Source organism: Muscardinus avellanarius (genome assembly GCF_963383645.1).
Source record: "Muscardinus avellanarius genome assembly, chromosome: 4".
Classification (NCBI taxonomy): domain Eukaryota; kingdom Metazoa; phylum Chordata; class Mammalia; order Rodentia; family Gliridae; genus Muscardinus; species Muscardinus avellanarius.
This window is the reverse complement of record NC_137789.1, coordinates 74,009,260-74,016,357: the sequence shown is the minus strand read 5'-3', so window position 1 is coordinate 74,016,357 and position 7,098 is coordinate 74,009,260. Positions and strand designations below refer to the sequence as shown.

At 41.9% G+C, this 7,098-nt stretch overlaps 1 pseudogene across 1 annotated transcript; it reads right to left on the bottom strand.

Moving 5' to 3' along the window:
* Positions 1–225: 225 nt before the first annotated feature.
* On the bottom strand, positions 226–1,498 carry LOC308261753 (histone-binding protein RBBP4-like; annotated as a pseudogene). Its single transcript has one exon. The product of its transcript is annotated as a histone-binding protein RBBP4-like (transcript).
* Positions 1,499–7,098: the final 5,600 nt, after the last annotated feature.

Below are 7,098 nucleotides of genomic sequence, written 5' to 3'. Positions count from 1 at the left end.
TTTACTACAAAATTCCTGAAGAAAATTTAAATATAAGTTTGGATTTGTTGAATCAAGTACCAAGTTAATATTTAGAAAACACCCACTGTTTGGGTTAATAGCATTGTCAGTGGTACTTGTAATAGAGGGATCACTGAACAAAGTCAGTGTCTCAAATCAGTGTAAAATCAATCTCAGGGTTGAGAGGAAAAAAACGGGAGTCTAAAATTACAAGGTCAGACATATTTAGGATCCTTGTCCTTCTGGATCTTTGCTTCCTTCAGGATCTTCATCATTATAAATGTTCTCTTCCATCTGCCATATTTGCGTGATATTGTCTTCTGATACAGAACAAATCACCCAAGTTTCATTGAGATTCCAGGAGAAAGTGGATAGTTTGGCAGTATGACCACCAAGAATAAACAACAATTCTGGTGGGCCATCTTCTGCATCTTCTGGGGACTGTTCCTCTCCAATTTTACTTAAATCCCAGACATGGAATCTATGATCAGTACCACTGGAAGCCAAAATAGTCTCATTGTGAGGTGACCTCTGAACCTGGAATATTTCATCCTTATTCAAAGGAATGCAACTTAAGTTTCAGATTTCTCAGATCCCATAAGGCAACAGTCTTGTCAGCTGATCCTGTAGCAAGAATGCATTCACTATAAGGCTTGAAAGAGAGGCAGTTCACTTCCACAGGGTGAGCATCAACTGAATGGCTTGGCTTGGAAATATTGTTTGAATGAGTATCCCAAATCATAAGTTTCTGATCATCAACAACTGACCCAAAAAGAGACTCATGGAGCAGATGCCAGGAAACATCTTCTACTATTGCTGCATGTCCTGTAAAGATGGTCTTTGCATCGACCACATTTCCTTTCTTTGGAACGGCACTAATGTCCCATAGGCAGATGGTATGGTCATCTGAACCACTAAGTAAGTGCCCACTGAGATTTGGGTTCCAAGAAAGCCCATAGCCTTCCTTCTGATGTCCACGGAGACGCAAGTCTGGGTTGCACTCTCCAGAAGGGTCTGGTTTAGAAGGATGTTTTGTATAGTCAAAAACAAGCACATCACTTGATGGAGTCTTTGTTGCAATGATGCAAGGTTTCTGGGCCACATAGCGGGCCCGGTTTACTTCTCCTTCATGGTTGCTCTTGATTTCTATTTCAATTTCCACACTAACCGAGCCAAAGCCTCCAGATTCTCCCTTTTCACTGTCACAGTGTGATGCATCGAACTGAGCATCATAATTAGGGAGCTGTACGCTGGCTATCACAAGGTGCTTTTGTTCATCCGATGTATGTGTCCCCAGGACAAGTTGAAGAATGCTGAAATCTTTCCCTTCTGGTCTGGTTACATTTGGGAGCCACTGTGCAGTTAGGCTGGGCCATTCCAGAGCATGGGTCATCAACAAATCATACAGAAAAGGGGTGTTCTTTTTCCATATTTTGTACTCCTTGTTGATCACACATTCTTCCATTGTGTTGTCAAAGGCTGCTTCCTTGTTGGCCATGGCAGCGGGCTAGTCTGGGATCCCAGGGTCATACCTTGCGGGAGGGGTGGGGAAGCTGCGAGCCTCCCCATCTAATTTGATAGATAGTTTTGCTAGATAGGACATTTTGGGCTGGAAGTTGTTTCCTTTTAGAGTTTGGAATATGTTACTCCAAGCCCTTCTGGCTTTCATGACTTGGTTTGGGAAGTCTGGAGTGATTCTAATTTGTTTGCCTCTGAATGTCACTTGGCCTTTATTTTGTTGCCTTAGTCTTTTTATTTTTGAAACAGGGTCTCACTGAGTTGTGAAATGCCTCGCTAACTAGCTGAGGCTGTCCATGAACTATGATCCTCTAGTCTCCGCCTCCCAAATGCTGGGATTACAAGCGTGCACCACCACGCCTGGCCAACTATTAGTTTCTTATACTGAAGACTGGGTTGTTATAGATTTTTGTGGTCCACTCTTTGTGGACATTTGGGGGGGCATAAAATAGAAATTTATGTTTTGCATAGTACTTTATAATAATGCAACAGTTTATTTGGATAAAGTATAAACATGAATTCATTTTCTATAACTAACATTAAATTTTAACTTTGTGTGCTAGCCTTTGGAGATTTAATTTCAACCTATTTGAACTTTCTCTCCTTCTCCCTCTGGTTCCATCATATTTCCAGGGGACTTAATTTATGCCAAGGAGCTGGGAGGAAGGAAGACATCAGCTGCCATCTGTCCACTTTGGTACCCACCAGGACATTATCTAACCCACCTGGTCCTTGGCTGATGGTCCATGAAGGTCACTGCTGACTCATCCTTTCTCCCTGCTCTCAGGCGTCTTTGGGGTAAGGCAGCTGTTGCAGTCCTTCAGCACCTCTCTCAAGGGCACACTGCCATTCAACCCTAAGCCACACAGGCTCTGATCACACTATGAGGCTTGCCATTCCTAGAGAGAAGGTCCCATGTTTCTTAACACACTTTCACTGGGGCTCAGACTGGAAAGTGAGACCAGGCCACTTGGACCCCACAATACTGTGTGGGGTTCAAACATCCCCTTAGTGAAGCACACAGGAATAGTGGTATGTTGCCATTGGCATGGTGTTTATTTCTTTTTGTCCTCTAGCTTATAGCAATGTGTTTATTTAAACTTAACTAAAATGAAGTAAAATTATAAAGCCAATTCTTTATTTGCACTTGCTACATTTAAAGTGCCTAGTAACTAATTGTGGTTCCTGGTAGCTAGATGTGGTTGGTTTACTGCCTTGCATAACTCAGATTGCAAATCATTTCTACCGTGGATGAAACTGGATAGTGCTAAAATGTCAGACCATAATGCATATGCAAGATCTAAGCTTTCATCTTGGGGATGTGAAGGATTTCCTTGGCTGGTGAAGGGGAAGAGATGGTGGAGGCATTAGAAAGAAAGGAGAATGGTGGGCCATCAGATATAGTGTAGGCCATGGCTAGAGAGGTCCAGTCTCCACTGTGGAATGTCATTCAATGATGGCATATAGGAGCTATGTCGGAGCTGAATGGTGTCTCTAAACCATCTGGGATCCATTTGAGATCTCAACATGTCCGGTCTGCCTGAGGAGTTGTGTCTGGTGTTTTTCTGTATGACATGAGTCATAGGAGAATTCATTGGTCCATGTCTGGCTTCAGTGTACTGACAGTGTTAACTTGTTAACTAGAAATGTGATATGGGTGTTATAGAGAGCACAGAGGAGAAATGTAAATCAAGGTGGTAATGAGGAGGTTGGTCAGAGCTATTTTTTTAAAAGGACTGAACTAAACTGCATTCAACCTCAGAAGAATCAGCAGGGTCATCATTTGGAATTCTCTTCCAAATATCCTGTAGGTCTCATTTCTTTGCCCAGCCATTATTGCACTAAGAGTTTGTGATGATAAAAAATAAAGATGCCTACACATATGTAGATGCAATGCTAAAAGATGTCTGAGGCTCTTCCCCAATCAATTCTCTTGAACCATAATGCCCTTAGATTTTATTGTGGGGGTAAAAGTTGATTTCCAATTGTCTTTGGGAGCCTCCTGATGTTCTGTCATTTACCTCTCTCCTCTTCCAGCTCTCAGAGGCAGATGATATACCTTTAGCCTGTGTTAGATTGCAATCTCCACAGAGCCAGGAATGGCTCACTTTTCCACTCATCTCTGCCATCAGCTCATTGCCCAAAGCCATGCCTTGTGGATGAGAAGCCAGAAAGGATGTAGACAGGCAAGAGCCAGTGATCAACCTGGGCCAGCTTGCTGAGGACAAACCAACACAAAGACACTAAGAACTACTTATTGAGCAGAAACCGTTTGCAGGTGAATGGAAAGGTTGAACAGAACAGGTTTTGAATGTTTTCAGATTGAAATTATGGTGGCCTTGGCTTCTCCTTCACCTTGTAAGAGCTGACTCAAAACTGCTTTGTGAGGTGAATTTCATGTTTGACTACAGTCCTTTGCACCTTCTCATTTTTAAATAGTGTGTTTTTATTTGCAAACCAGTCTTCATTAAGCTCCTCAGCTTTGACCTGATGTCACTACATTGACTGTTAAAAAGCACAGGTCTGGGCATTAACTGGAAATATAATGTCAGTGCTCAAACTTAACACACACCATGTGTCAAAACCTCACTGAAGGGAATTAGTATCTATGGAGACGAGCTGAAGGATGCGAGAGCCATCTAGTTCTTTTTAGTGTATAAACTATAAAAATCCATCTCGAATGTTTCAATTAATGCCTTTTGTGTTGCGAGCAACAGAAAATCACTCAGGTTAAAAACGAAAACCAAGATTTACTTAAATAATACTGGATTAGCGCATACAATTGGAGCAACAGCTAAAATTAAAGGGGCTGAACTAAAACACATTCAACCCTCCACATTCAAGCTCCAGGAAGGACAGAATCCTCCATGAAGGGCAGGATCCTGGGAAGCCCATAGGACTTCAGTAGTAGAAGGGATTTCTTTGTAGGGTACTGATGATTATCTGTATTGTACTCTTTTTGTTTGTCCTAAAGACTCTCTTTGTCTCCTTGAGATTGAGATCCAGAAAGCAGAATTTTGTTTGCGTGTTGAGTTAACTTTGGTTCATGGTTTGGGAGATTCTGATCTATGATCAGTGGGCCCTGTTGCTTTAGGCTTGTGGATTATCATGACAGGAGTACATTGTAGAGCAAGACCACTCTTGTTCAGGCCAGGGAGTGAAAGAGAGAGAGGAAGAAGGGGCTGGCATTCCACTGTTCCCATCAAGAGCATATCTCCAGTGACCCAAGGCCTTCCCACCAGGCCTCACTTCTTGAAAATTCTACCATATCCCAATAGTGCCACCCGGGGACAGAGCGTTTAAATAAATAAACTTTTAATACATAGACACTCAACCTCCATCAGCATTAACAGGGAAATCAGAGGTGTCAGACAAGTTCTTTTCTACTTTTTCCTGGCTGAAAGGCTGCTGCCTGCACAAGAACAGCTCCAGGTGGGCAGCCCTTCTCTGCAGCTTCATTGGAAAACTATGCCTTTTCAGCTATAGGAGTTTTAACAACTTCTTAATGCCACTGGATTCTGAGAGCCTCAGTACCTCTTATATGTGCCCCTAGCCCTTTCCACATCTTGATAAATAGTGTCTTTCTTAAAGACTTCAATTCATCTGAACATGAAACTCTCTCTTACCTTTGGAGGGACATGAGTGGAGGGTACATGAGATTCTGTCCATTTTTGCAACTTCCTATAAGTCTATAATTATTGCAAAATACAAACTTTTGAATTTTGAATAAAAAATAGTATCATTAAATACTTAACTCTTTAGCGGGTGTGTATATTTTGCTTGGCCAGGAGTCTTTTAAGAAACCATCCATCTCTGATGCAGAATTCAAATAATTTGGGCCCCATGGATTCTACTTCCTCTAGGAGACTCTGTGCCTGGACTGTGGTGATTGGTTCAGAAGTAGGTGGGTGATGGAAACTGGGATACCTAGAGTCAGACATAGGACTTTGAGGAACGAGGGCTCTTCCTCTTGGACTTGCTGATCTGTTAGGAAGTTCCTGTGGAAAAGCTGGTGAACATTGTGGCTCCCGAGTGAAGAAGTAGCCTTGAAAATGAAATGACACAGAGGACTGTAGAACCAAGATGGAGGGAGATTCCTACAACATGGCTTGAGCCTGAAGCTGGTAACACCTGAAATCATAGATCAGTGACTTCAGCAATCAGTGAACTTTTATTTCTGCTAACACCAGTTGGAGTTGGACTTTTTTTTTAGGACAGGCAAGTGGCAGCTGCAGGTACTGTGCTGACCTGAGCTGTCAAAGTCTCTCCAGGTTACTCTTGCATGCAGTTGGAGATCCCATGGTCATGGATTTGGACTTTCTACCACTCGAAACTGAAAGAGTTCAGAGGAATACAAAATGCTAACAATTTTTATCTCTCTTTAGATGATTTTCAAGAGAAAATTTCTTTGGGGTCTCATATCCATTAATGCCTTTTCCTCTTCAGAGTGAATAATTTATTTTGTGTATGATGGAAACAATTCCTCTTTGAATAGAAAGTACAGAACAAAAATTTTAGATTCACTTCTAGTTAGTGTTCAGCGCTTTAACCTGTCTTTTTCTTTCTTTTTAAAAAGTTGTACCAATGGCACACATAGCTCTATCTTATTTTTCTGTTATTATTCTTTTGGCCTGATTCTGTCAACTATTTTTGCTTTTTTATCTTGCTTTATTTTATCTCTGTGAGCTTGTCTAATTTTTTTTTTTAGCAAAGGAGGTATATAAATAAATAGTTAGCCCAAATGATGAAAAATTTCTGTAAGATGCTGCTTACATTTCTATTGTCGTCTAAGAACATCTGTTTCTTTTGAGGAGATATCTCCTCGGTGTATTACAAACATCGCTGCCTGACTGTAAGAGATAATGTGTATAATCTTGCATTTCTTAATAGGCTTGTGGCTTCACTTAATGTCCTTGCCAAAAAATTATTGTTTTGAGGGGAGAGCACAAGGCCTTACTTAGGTGGTTATATAACTTCCCCTCACAATAAAAATCTAAACAGGACTTGAAATCATGGATTTGCTAGAAGTAGGCCACCACATAAGAATTTCAACCTAAATTACTGCTTAAATTACTAATTTGGGCATTTATTTTGTAACATCCTCATGTTTTTTATGCCACTTCATAAGTGTAAGATTGTGTGGTAAGGAGTCGTCTTCTGCCCTGTGACACTATTGTAGTACATATAGTCTCTTGTCCTGTGTGTGTATGTGTGTGTGTGTGTGTGTGTGTGTGTGTGACTAGGGATTGAGACCAGAGGTGTATACCTCTGAGTTACACCCTACCCTTCTTGATTTATTTTGAAACAGGACCTCAGGTTTTAGGTCAACTGAGTTGCTAAGGGTTTAAATTTGCCATGGCTTGCCTTGAGCCTGGACCTCCGGACCTTCCGGGAAGCAAGTGTGCCTGGCTCCCTCTGCCGGGGCCCAGAGCCTTGTGGCTGGGACCTCCGGACCTTCCAGAGAGCAGGCAAGTCCTGCTCAATCCCCGCCCATGGGCCCAGAGCCTTGCGGCCTGATGGGGTGTGTCTATACAGTGCCTAAGGAGATTCAGCCTGAGCAGCCTACGGCCTAAGGCAAAA